The sequence below is a fragment of the Felis catus genome, chromosome A2 (genome assembly GCF_018350175.1).
Source record: "Felis catus isolate Fca126 chromosome A2, F.catus_Fca126_mat1.0, whole genome shotgun sequence".
NCBI lineage: Eukaryota > Metazoa > Chordata > Mammalia > Carnivora > Felidae > Felis > Felis catus.
In genome coordinates, this window is record NC_058369.1 from 63,122,825 (window position 1) to 63,135,800 (window position 12,976).

The 12,976-nt window shown below is 49.7% G+C and overlaps 1 protein-coding gene across 1 annotated transcript in view; it reads right to left on the reverse strand.

Moving 5' to 3' along the window:
- Nucleotides 1–12,504: 12,504 nt before the first annotated feature.
- PKD1L1 (polycystin 1 like 1, transient receptor potential channel interacting) overlaps nucleotides 12,505–12,976 on the reverse strand; it is a 133,060-nt gene continuing 132,588 nt past the window's right edge. Inside the window, exon 57 of the mRNA XM_045052098.1 lies at nucleotides 12,505–12,833. The gene's annotated coding sequence lies outside the window, so the exon portion shown is untranslated. The remainder of the gene's footprint in view (nucleotides 12,834–12,976) is intronic.

A 12,976-nucleotide genomic window follows, 5' to 3' on the forward strand; every position in this document is an offset into this window, starting at 1 on the left:
GAAAAGTAGACCACCTGAGAGACATTAATCAGAGATGATGGCCCAGGAGGTATTCTGTGCCCTGGGTAAGGCAAGTCTGGATGAGCATTTTCATTCTTTGGTGTGGGGTCTGCATAACAGCTAGGAGAAATCAGCCAGAGAGGCATCGGGGAGGTCACTTTGGGACAGCGACACAACGGTGGATTTATGTCAACATGCACAGAAGTGCTTTGGATGAAAGTACTTAGGCAAACTCAGTTGAGTCTATACTGAGAATGGTGGGTCATGGATTGTTGAAAGTGTAAGACGCTTTACCCAATACAACTGAAAAATGGGTTTCTTCATTGTATCTGTAGTGTTTCTTTGCTGTGTGTGAATGGTAGTGAATGGCGGCCTTTAGGGAAACGAGGGAACAGAGCCATCTCACAGGAGGCCACGACCCTGGGGGTGCAGGCTCCAGGCAGAGCCCTCTTTCCTGGAGTGGCATTTCCATCCTCTTTGGTCTCTTTGTCCTGCTGTGCAAGATTCAGACTCTGGGGATACGGTATCCACTTGGTATGTGCTCCTATCTCATAGGGTCTGCCTGTTTCTACCCAGTGGCAGAGAAATCATATGGGATCTAATTACTTCTTGAGGGTATGTTTCAACAAGTATAATCACTGCATTAAAAGAATTGCCCTTTAAAAATTTCCCCAAGGTTAGGGGTGCCTGGGTGGCTCAGTCGGTTAAGCGGCAGACTCTTGGTTTCAGCTCAGGTCATGGTCTCGCAGTTCATGAGATCGAGCCCCGTGTCAGGCTCCATGCTGACAGTACAGAGCCTGCTTGGGATTCTCTCTCTTCCTGTCTCTCTGCCCCTCCCCCTCTCACACCTGCTCTCTCTCAAAAATAGGTAAACTTTAAAAAGTTTTTTTTTTTTAAATTTTCCCAAGGTTTTGTGGTGGGTGGCTGTCATTTTAGAGTTTCCCAGGAAGTAGTTTCCTCTCTCTTTCTCTCTCTGTGTACACACACACACATACACACGAGCCATTTAAAACAGATGTAATGGCCCTTCACCAGGAAATGCTTCTCCAAAGATATTCTCCTGTATAGTCACGAAGCCATTATCACGCCTATGAAATTTAATATTGATTCAAATATGTTCCTTTGTCCACAAAGTGGCTTTTAAAGTTTCCTAAGCAAGACCCAGTCAAGGATCTCACGTTGCATTTAATTGCCACGTCTCCATAATCTCCTTTAATCTAACAGTTGGCCCTACACCATTGTGTTTTGTGATTTTGTTTGACAATGGTCAAATCTTAAGAGGTCAGCTCATTTGTGGAAAATCAAGTATGTGCCAGAAGTTCTGTGGTCGATATCATCTTAATGGTGCCTTTTACAGTTTGCTTTCCGCTTGCCTCCCTCCCTGGAGGAGGCTCATCAGGCAGGGGTGGCATCTGGGAGCAGGCGATGTAGATCCTTGTTCGGAGAATGGCAGTCCCGCTGCACTAGTACCTGATGCCCATGGCAGTTACAAGACTCGCCCGAATGTCTGAGATATGGCAGGACGGGCACCCAGCCGGGACCTCTGATTCCACGCCTCGGTCTGTGCAACTTGGAGGTAGCCTGTCCTTCGGCACCTCCATTTCCCCACACGGAGATTAAGGGATTACACGATCTCATCTGGGACTTAGATCCCAGCTCTTGGCGTGCTGAAAGCCCAGGTGTCCAGGAGCTCAGCAGGAGCCGGAGTGTGGCTTCTGGTGGAAGGAACGTGTTGGGACCCCGGGCTCCGGTCCTGGCTCCCTCACCTGCCACCCGCAGCCACGGGCAAGGACACTGAGCCTCTCACAGACTCCCAGCCGCCTCTCGTGGGACACACGGTAACGTCTGCCGGCGGGGCTGAAGAAGGAGAAAACGAGACGGGGATACAGAACGCAGGGATGATGCCTGGTGCATGGCCAAAATGCTAGGTTAAACCAGATGGAAATGGAGAAGCCATAAAATACAAGACAGGGTTGAGCAGGCTGGAACTGAACAAAAGGCGCATCTGAATAGAGTCATGAAATGGTCAACGTCTTCTACTCCATTTCTTACGTACTTGCAGAAAATCACTGTCAATGTCCTGCCTCCTTTTAGGACCTAAGAACATCAGCCAGGTAGGAAACTGATAGCCGTTTGTTCCTTCCTAAGGAGATTGCTAACTTCTAGATGCAGGGTGTCTGAAGAACACAGACAGCACCGTTCAGAGCAAATGGAATGAAAACCAGATGTGACCTGGGAGCCTGACGCCATAATTCACCCACACCATGTTCTGCCGGGGGCTTCAGTCTCCGCTCGGAAAACACGTTACACAAAGATATTTGGCACAGTTTGGGGATGGCCGGCTGGAAAGTCAAAACAGAACTAAAACGTACTTAAATCTTGTGAACGAATCACCCACGTGCGTGTCTTTCTAGTTTTGGACAAAATAAAATAAACTCAAAAAGAAGCAAAAGTGTTCTTCGTGGCTAAGAATTTATGTCTAGATCCAAACCATCCTGGTTTCATAAACCTTAAATCACCATGCTTCGGACCGATGGGGAGCAGGTGGGGATTTCAGACTTGTGCCTAACGCTTTACCAGATATTCTAGAGACAAGTCCACCGTGTTTCCTCTGGAGAAAGGAGGTGAACGGGATCTCTCTGAAGGTGAAGTCTATGGCAGGTACTGACTGGGTGGAAAACCAGCAGACGATGTTGTAACGATCCAGGTGGGAAGCCCCGTGGCTGAGGCAAGATGGCGGGAAGTGAAGGGAAGCAGGGCAGATTCTGGGGGGTCCTGTCCAGGGGGCCCCGCTCGCTGATTGAGAGACTGGACAGAGAAGGTGGGCGGCAGGAAGGGGGGAGTCCAGGGCGAATCCGGGTTTCTGGCTTGAGCTGTTGGCTGATGGTTGTGCCCCTCGCAGTAAGGGGAGATTCAGGACTTGGGAACACTTTGGGGAGAATTACCTACCCGTTCAAAACCTTGTTTTTTTTTCTCTCCTAAAATGGAGAAAATGTCGTGTGGTCTGCAGTTGATACGAAAATTGGGAAGCGTATAATACATCTAAAATGCCCGGGATGGAGAGCGTGTTTCTTACGCGTTTTCCCCACTACACGTGCAAGGGCCCCTCCGGCGGGCCGCCCCCAGCCCCTCGTCAGCACCTCCCGTGTGCAGAGGATGGCCGAGCCCCGAGCCGGCTATCAGGTCGCCTACTGAGATAAGACCCCGTGATGCTGGTCCCCGCACAGGTTGCTGTTGGAACGCGGCCTTTTCATGGCACCAGGGGATTATGTTGTTAAATTTTCTCGCAAACGGACCAGTTTCTTTTTCCTTCCGGCTCTTTCTCTCTCTGGCTTCCCCCTTTCCTGCTCCTTCATTCAAGCAACAGCGGGGCCTGTATTGCCGCCGAGAAAGGATGTGATGTTTGGAAGACAAAGACCATAAACGAGAGCGGTAGTGATGACACCACTGCGTGGCTCCAGTGCTGCTTCTCGAAGCAAACCACTCAGGGAGTTAAGATGTGAGAGACATAAACCCACACACCCGTCGGTCTGTTCTTTCCACAACCCACAGGCACAACCCGCAATAACTCCTCTGTCCTTCATAATCCTTCCCAAGGTTGTGTGTGTGTGCGTGCATGCATGTGTGCGTGCACATGCGTGTGTTTGTGCATGCGTGTGGGTGTGTGCACGCACACGTGCACATGTGCATGTATACGTGCACGCATATGCATGTGTGCACACGTGTGCACAATGCCGTTTTCATATGTGCAAGTGCATGCACACGCGTGTGCACATAGGCATGCATGTGCATACGCGTGTGCACACAAGGGCATATGCGTACACATGTGCTTGCACGTGTGTGTGTGCTTGTGTGTGTGTGTGTGTGTGTGTGTGCATATGCATTGCATGTGCATACACATGGGTGTGGGGGGGCGGGTGTCTCTCCAGGGACCAGCCCCTGAGTCCCACTCTCTGGGCTGTGCTCTGGCAGGTGACAAGACCTCAGAAAGGTGGGTGTGCACACGACTGACCCATAGAGGAGGAACCCCTTCTTTGTCAGATGCCTGGCAGGGGTCCAAGAGGACACCCAGCCCGGCAGCATGTCCAGGGGCGCAGGAGGCAGGGGTCAGTGGCTGGGGAGGCAGGCAGGCACATCCCTCGGTGCCACTGCGCGTGCAGAGCTCCACCAGAGTTGGAGGGTGGCCTGGGCCCCGCATGCCCGTTCGCACAGCCACAGCGACACAGCGAACATGCAAAGCGGGGGGAGGCGTGACAGATTCAGACCTCATCTGGAGAGGAACGAGAACCCGTTTCAAAACCGTCAGTGGGGCTGGTTGGCGATGGTCTTCTGCAAGAGGTTAAGGCGATTCCAGATTCCAGGCACGCTGCCCTGTGCATGGTTATTCCTTCATCTCTGAGAGTAGATGCGGAGCGCGTTGTGACTGAACTAAGCTTGTCTTTTCCTTTGGGAAAGTGCCGGGGGGGTTTGTATGTCGGCATCCTCGGCCCTCGGCCCGCCAGGGCTCCGCGTCGACTGTAACGCACCGGGGGCGCGTGCACGGCTTCGCCTCTTTCCTCCAGGGATCCGGGGAAGCTGGCCCTGACACCACCCTTGGCTTATTGGGAACCTCCCCCCGAGCCCACATGCGTCTGTGCCTCTCCATCACGGGTTCATTACTCTGATTCAAATAAAGCAATGATTTGATTTTCCCAGGGAGCTTCATTAGAATGAGGAAAAATTAAATTTAGCAGGGAAAGGAGGAAATGAGTGAATAAAAGATATGACAAGTAATCGAATTTTAGGTCCATGAACTCCCCTGGGTGATTCAATTCTGCCACACGGAACATGAAGCCTCCTCCTCCACGCAGAAACCCGCCAATCCGTATAAATAATCTTGCTCGCGGGCAGATGCTCCCCCCGGGAAGTGTGACCTGTTTATCCCGTGGACACAGTCTGGTCCTCGCAGAGGGGGCCCGGGCCCGCAGACATTCCTGGGAACCTGCGACACACCAGAGGGTGATGCCGTGAGAGCCCCCTTGATCCTCAGCAACCTGGTGAGGAGGGCGATTTGTCCCCAGCTTGCCTGTGACGACGTGACAAAGCCTGCAAGAGTTTTGGAAGAACACAGAAATTGCCGGAGCCGGGACTTGAATCCTGTTCTTTGGCTCTAAGTGGCATGTTAGTTCTACCGCACTGGTGGCTTCTAGAAGAGGGCTCACGTGGAGGCGCCAAAGGACCCTGTGGGGACCGGTCCACCTAGCAGTGCCTGCCCTCGGCATCCTATTCGATTCCGGCCAATGTGAGGGGAGAGATACTCTCATGTTTTAGGGAGGGACCCAAAGAGTCAATTTACGTAAGAATAAATTCCCAGTTTAAGAAAAACCCATCAATAAGAGATTAAGAAAGAAAAGATGGGACCCAGCGTTGGGGAGACTGTAAGGAAGGGATACGCAAACACTGCGGATGAGGGGAGTTCGCCGGCCCCGTCTTTGTACGATGTGATTTGGCAGTGGTTATGAGTTGAATTGTGTCCCCCTGAAACTCGCATATCGAAACCCTTACTTAGAAGCGGTTTTGTGGATGTAATCGACGAAGTCTGGGTGGCCCTCGGCCAATATGACAGGGTCCTGAAACCGAGGGGGACTTTGCACAGAGAGAACACAGGGCAGAGACACACAGGGCGTGGGCAGCCGTCTACACTCCAGGGAGCACATTGTCCCTCCTTCCCCCCTTTGGGTCTCTGGGGCAGCACAGCCATGTGTACTGACACCCTTAAACACACGATTCCATTTGGTGCAGGAATGTCTTGCCTGTGGCCGTCTCCTCAGACAATGCGAATCAGCACAGGTATACACACGCAAGTGCGGCTAGCGGCTGCTTCCTCTAACCACCACCCTCAAGAGGCCAATCTGAGAGCCCTCTGGACCCCGGCGCATTCCTGTGAGTCCTCTGGGAGTTTGGGGGTGGGGTCTCCCTCCTCCTCCAGGCTCCTGAGGGAATCTGCTGCCCGGCTGGGGGCGAGCCGTCTGGTTTGGGGGAGCCCCCTGCGTTCTGCCGGGCGCAACGGTCTCTCTGCCGCAGCCTGTGCTCCGAGTTCGGCACAGCCGGCCCCGGGCGCAGGTGCGGGTGGCATCACCGTGGCCTCGGAGCCACGAAGGGTGCATCGTCTCCCAGTCCTAACTAACTCGTGTGTGGCTTTAACGCCCTCTCCAGGACCACAGTCGCAGGCCCTTGTGCCTCCTGACCCCGAGTGGTCAGGCCCACCGGGCCAACCACGGCTGTGGGCTCGTCCACCAGCCAGTGGGCCCGGCCGCCCGGCCACTCCAGGCTCCTGCACAGCAGGGTGTCTCCCTTCTACTTGGGATCTGAATCGCCAGATGTCTGTCCCCTGCAGGACAAGAGGCAGGACCCCTCAGTTCTGGCTGGTTGACCCCTGTGCTTCGGTGAAGGTACTTCTGGTCTTAAACGGCATCTCACCGTGGGGCCCGTCTGCCGGACCACAGGGAGCCAATGGAGCCGCTCTGTTGACCTTTGGCCCCTGGCCCGCTAAGTGAAACAAGGTGAGTATTTCTGGGGAGGTTGAGGCCCAGAGAGGACCAGAGAATAAATCTGAGCCTGTTTCCATTCTCTTCTCCTGACGGTGATCAGTGGCTTCCCCATTCAAGCTCAGCCCCTGTGGCCCTTTTATGTGTTGCTGCGGCTTTAAAGAGCGGAGAATGTACTGTGTGTTTTTCCCCCCGTTTACCAGCAGAAGGGCGGAGATCGGATTACCAGCACAGAGCGATTCATCTTTTCTCCCAAGGCAGAGCCTGTGTCCACACGGCCTGTGTCCACATGAGTTCATTTTGCGGATTCAGTCGGTCAGGAGCAGGAGGCCCCAGGCAGGGGTCCGGGGGAAGAGAGGTGGGGGCCCGGGCCGGCGGACAGGGACTTTAATGTAGCTTCTGGGTTCTGGGTTTGGTTTTTTACCAGCAGTGTCTCTGATGTCCTCACTGTCCGGCTGGTCAGTGATGGTTTTCCCAGGCTCTTGGGCTGGGGGGCTGGGAGGTGTTTCCTTTCATTTGCAGAATAGGTACCATCCGGAAGCATTAATGAAGTCGCTGTGAGAACAGATGTTCGTATTTGGAGGAAAATGTGAGGCCAGGCCGTGGGTCCGAGACAGACCCTTGCCGTCACCACTGGCCTTGTAACTTAGGGAGCATTTCAAACGTGCAGAAAAGTAGAGAGAACAGCATAACCAACACCTACCCGCCCACTTAAAAATTCTACCATTTTGCCATATTTGTGTCAGTTTCCACTAAGAAATAAAACCCACTGATGAGGTGCCTGAGTGGCTCAGTCGGTTAAATGTATGACTCTTGATTTCGGCTCAGGTCGTGATCTCACAGTTCATGGGTTTGAGCCCCGTGTCTCTGTGCTGACAGCATGGAGCCTGCTTAGAATTCACTCTCTCTCTCCCTCTCTCTGTCCTTCCCTTGCTCTCTCTCTCTCAAATAAGTAAATTAAAAAAGTAGTTAAAACACATGGAGAAGCCCCTCTGTGTTCCATTCCCTATTCTTGAGTTGATGCTTCTCATTCCCAGAACATCATTGTACTATTGTTAAAGATGACCACATTTGTACACAGTATGGAGCAAAGGACCCAGTTTTTATGTGACTGCATCTTCCTGTAATAAGCTTTTCTCACCCAACATTACGTTTATGCAAGTTAATGACATTGACAGATGAAGCATAATTCACTTCATTTAACTGATGCCCAGAGTTTCATTTCACAGGCATTGCACACTTTAATCGTGGTGACGGTGGACGTTTGGGTTACTTCAGTCAAGACCTAGGAAAGGTCTGAGATCTCACCCACTTACCAGCCAGCAAGATGGGCTGTCCCAGTTTCAGGCTGCTGGAAGAAGACATGAGGTTCTGGGGTCAGAGACAAAAGACTATCATTCACAGCCAAAGCAGCGGCCAGAGTGCCACATGTGTGCGCTGGCTCCCTAACCCTGGTGCCCACAGGGTGACATGGGGGGCCGGGCGGCAGCTGCACACTCAGCAGGTCCAGTTCAAGAGAAAGTCCCTGAGCCTGAAGAGACCCTGTGGATGCAGAGCAGATGGTACACGGGCTGCCTCTCAGTTCTGGGATGAGACATCGTCCTTCGAGATCCCTTCCTCTCCTTCCTACAAACACAGCTTTGAAACATGGCGGGTCAAGAGCAGTCAAGGCTTCGCGGTCTGGGCGCAGCCAGTGAGGCACAGAGGGACCAGGTAGCCCAAGGAGGACTCTGTCTCCCAAAGCTCCCCTGTGTTAGCTCTTGCAGGTGTACAAACAGTACCCCCGTTGGTCTCCTCACAAAGACCACAGAAGAAATTGTTTTTAGCAGTGACTGTAGGAATTCGCAGCTCTCCAGGAGCAGATGGGGGTCTTTTTGCTTCTTTGTTCCCTGGCAAACGCTCATGTCATCTCACGCTTCAATCTGTGCCCAACTGAGTGATACAGAGTGACAATGCAGTTTATTTTAATGGTTCCTTGATTTCCAATGAGCGTGAACATTTGTTCTTTCATTGTACTGATCGTTCTGTTTCCACTTCTGTTCTTAGTCTCTTCATTTGTGCCTGTCTTTGTGGGTTTGCCTTTTTCACCTGGATTTGTAGATGTTCTTTGGACGTGTTACATACTAATTCATTGTCAATTTTACGTAATAAGACTATCTCTTCTCATCCCATGGTTGTCTTCCTTTTTTTAAAGTTTATTTATTTTTGAGAGTGAGAGTGAGAGACAGAGAGAGAGCATGTGCATGAGTAGGGGAGGGACAGAGAGGGAGAGAGAGAATCCCAAGCAGGCTCCACACTATCAGCGTAGAGCCTGACGTGGGCTCAAATTCATGAACAGTGAGATCATGACCTGAGCCGAAATCCAGAGTTGGACACTCAACTGAGTCACCCAGGTGCACCCCTCATGGCTGTCTTCTTGCTTTGTTTATAAGTTTTAGTTTCAGAAAAAATTTTTAAAGTTTTAAATGTGAAAAAAGACATTACAAAAAAATACATTCCACTTATAACAGTATTAAAAAGAATAAAATACTAGGGGAATAAGTTTAACCAAGTAGGTGAAAGATCAGTAGTCTGAAGACCATAAGGCTCTGATGAAAGAAATCGAAGAAGACACAAATAAATGGAAAGATACCCCATGTTCTTGGAGTGGAAAATTAATATTGTAATATGTCCACACACAAAATGACCTATAGATTTAATGCAATCCCTATCAAAATTCCAATGGCATTTCGTGCAGAAATAGAAACAATCCCAAAGTTCACATGGAGCCATAGAAAACCCCAAATAGCAAAGCAACCTTGAAGAAGAAGAAGAAGAAGAAGAAGAAGAAGAAGAAGAAGAAGAAGAAGAAGAAGAAAGCTAGAGGCACCACACTTCCTGATTTCAAGCTATATTAAAAAGTTGTAGTAATCAAAACAGCACAGTACTGACCTGAAAACAGACAGGCAGACCCATGGAACAGAAGAGAAGGCCCAGAAAGAAATCCACACATACACAGTCACCTAATCTTTGACGAGGGTGCCAGGAACACATAATGGGGAAGGGACAGTCTTCAATAGACAATGTTGGAAATAACTGGATGTCCACATGCAGAAGAATGAAACTGGATCCCTACCACTCACAAAAATGTAACTTGAAATGGATTAAAGACTTTGGTGTAAGACCTGAAGCCAATAAAACTGTTACAAGCAAACATAGGGAAGAGGCCCCTTAACATTGATCCATGCGAAGATTTTTCTAGATTTGACACCAAAAGAAAAAAAATACACAGGTGGGGCTACTTTTAACAAAAACACTTCTGCACAGCAAAGGAACATCGACAAAATGAAAAGGGGATCTACAGAACGGGAGAAAATATTTACAAAACACGTATCTGATAAGGAGTTAACAGCTAATATATACGGAACACATACAACTTAGTAGTAAGATCCAAACAAGAAAATGACTATAAATGGGCAAAGGAACTGAACATTTTTCCAAGGAAGATATCCAGATGGCCAACAGATGCATGAAACGATGCTCAACATCACTCCTTGTCATGGGAATGCAAATCCAAACCACAGCGAGGTATCACCTCACACCCGTCAGAACGGCTAAAATCAACAACTCAAGAAACAACAGGTGTTGGCGAGGATGCGGAGAGAGGGGAGCCCTCGTGCACCGCTGGTGGGAATGCAGACTGGCGCGGCCATTATGGAAAACAGCATGGAGGTTCCCCCAAGAAGTTAAAATAGGACTTCTGTGATCCAGGAACCCCACTTCTGGTATTTATCCAAAGGAAACAAAGTTTCAGAGAGATACCAGCACCCCATGTTCACTGCAGTATTATTCACAGTGACCAAGACATGGAAACAACCTAATGTCTGTCAGCAGATGCCTGGATAAAGAAAAAGGGGTATATGCACAGTGGAATATTATTTGGCCACAAAAAGGAAGGAAATGCTGCCATTTGCAACAACGTAGATGGACCTAGAAGACATTATGCTGAGTGTGATAAGTCAGGCACAGAAAGACAAGTATGGTAGGACATCACTCACGCGTGGAATCTGAATAGTTGGAACTCACAGAAACAGAGTGCAATGGTGGCCAGGTGCAGAGGGCTGAAGGGGTGGGTGCTGGGGAGATGTTGGTCAAGGGGCACAAGCCTTCAGTTGTAAGATGAATAATTTAGGGGATCTAATGTGCAGCACGGTGACAATAGTAATAGTGTACTGGATTCTTGACATTTGCTAAAACAGTAGATCTTAAGTGTTATTATGACAGTCAGACACACACACACACACACACACACGCAGAAAGTAAGTATGGGAGCATATGTCTACCAAATCGTTAGCTTGTACATCTTAAGTATTTATGATTTTATTTGTAAATTTTATCTAAACGAAGCTGGGGAAAAGTTGTACATAATACAATTTATTTTTAATTTTTTGAATTTTGCTCTTATGTCTTGGTAAAAAAAAACCCTTTCTGGCTATAAATAAGGTCATAACAATCTTTCCTATTTTTCTTTTTTTTTTTAAATTTTTTAAACGTTTATTTTTGAGACAGAGAGAGACAGAGCATGAATGGGGGAGGGTCAGAGAGAGAGAGGGAGACACAGAATTGGAAACAGACTCCAGACTCCGAGCTGTCAGCATAGAGCCCCACGCAGGGCTTGAACTCACGAACCGCGAGATCATGACCTGAGCTGAAGTCGGACGCTTAACTGACCGAGCCACCCAGGCGCCCCCCTATTTTTCTTTTAAAAATATTCTGGGGTGCCTTGGTGGCTCAGTCGGTTAAGCGTCCGACTTCGGCCCAGGTCATGATCTCGCGGTTCACGAGTTCGAGCCCCGCGTCGGGCTCTGTGCTGACAGCTCAGAGCCTGGAGCCTGCTTTGGATTCTGTGTCTCCTCTCTCTCTGCCCCTTCCGCACTCGTGCTCTCTCTCCTCAAAACTAAACATTAAAAATTTCTAAAAATATTAAAAATTTCCTTTTTTCATTTGGGTCTCAAACACACAGGGAGCACACTCTTTTTTGTAGGTGACATAGGAATCGGGTTTATTTCCACACATGTGACACCAATGGTCTCCTCCCTAGGAATCCCCCATGGACGTGTCAAATATCCATTCCATCACACAGATACCACTTTACCCGTTGCTTGCGCTCAAAACCTCGCTCGGGGCTCTCCTGACTCTTGTACCTGACGTCCAATCTGTTAGCAGAGTCTGACAGCTTAACCTTGACACAGACCCCCGCCAGCCCGACGACACTGCCACTCACACCCAACCACCCCCACCTTTTGCCTGGGTTAGTCTGTGGCCTCCCAGTCAGCCCTCCTCCCTCAACTCTTGCTGCCTACAGCTTCTTGTCCCTGCAGGAGCAGAGCGAGGGTTTTAAAAATATGCCTATCATGCCATTCCCTGCTCACACTCAGAATAAAATTTACAATTGTAACGCGTCCACAAGACTCCCCTGTGACCTGGTCGTTGGTGGTCTCCTCACCTACTTTCCTTCCCTGTCTCTCTCGCTCCTCCCCTCGCTGCCCCTTCTCTCTCTGTCATATGTTGCAGATGCACACGCTATCTCTCACGCACCGACTGGGCTCCCACCTCAGGGCCTTTGCACTTGCCATCTCTCTCCCCCAGGTAGGTGCACGGCTTGCTCTAACCTCATTCAGTTTCTGATCAAATGTCACCTTGTCCAACAGGGCCTTGCCTATTCACCTTCTCTAAAATAAAACCCTTCCTGGGGCACCTGAGCGGCTCAGGCAGTTGAGCGTCTGACTGTTGATGTCAGCTCAGATCATGATCTCAGGGTTTGTGAGTATGAGCCCCATGTCAGGCTCTGTGCCAACAGCTAGGATCCTGCTTAGGATTCTCTCCCTCTCCCTCTCTCTCTGCCCCTTTACCGCTTTCACACACCCTCTCTCTCTCAAACTAAACTATAAAATAAAATAAAAAATAATACAATAAAATTAAAATAAAATAAACAAAACCCTTCCTATCCCTTACTTGATTTTTCTTCATAACATTTTTTACTACCCATTGATGGATGTAGTATATCTTGTTTATTGCACGCCTCACCTACTGCAAGGTGAGCACCCCAAGGGCAGGCATTTTTGTTGGTTTTGTTCACAGACGGAACAGAGCACGGCACGGAATAGAGCCTTAAAACGTATGACGAATGGAGGACTTGAGAGCCTTGCCTTTTCTCCCGCGGAAAAGCAGGGCGTCTGCGACAGACGTAGTCGCGTGGCTTGGCGAGATGGTGTCTGTAGCGCCTCAGCACAGCCACGGCCGCCTTCACTCCTCCGTGCCTGGTGGCTAGAAAGAGAAAATGAGAAGAGATCTTACACTGAAACAAATTCCAAATCAACCTCAGATACGCAGCAGTGGGGGAAATAAATCAGTATGATGAGCCGTCAGGATGGAAAAGCAGGTGGGCAGGTACATCCAGGGTAGGATTT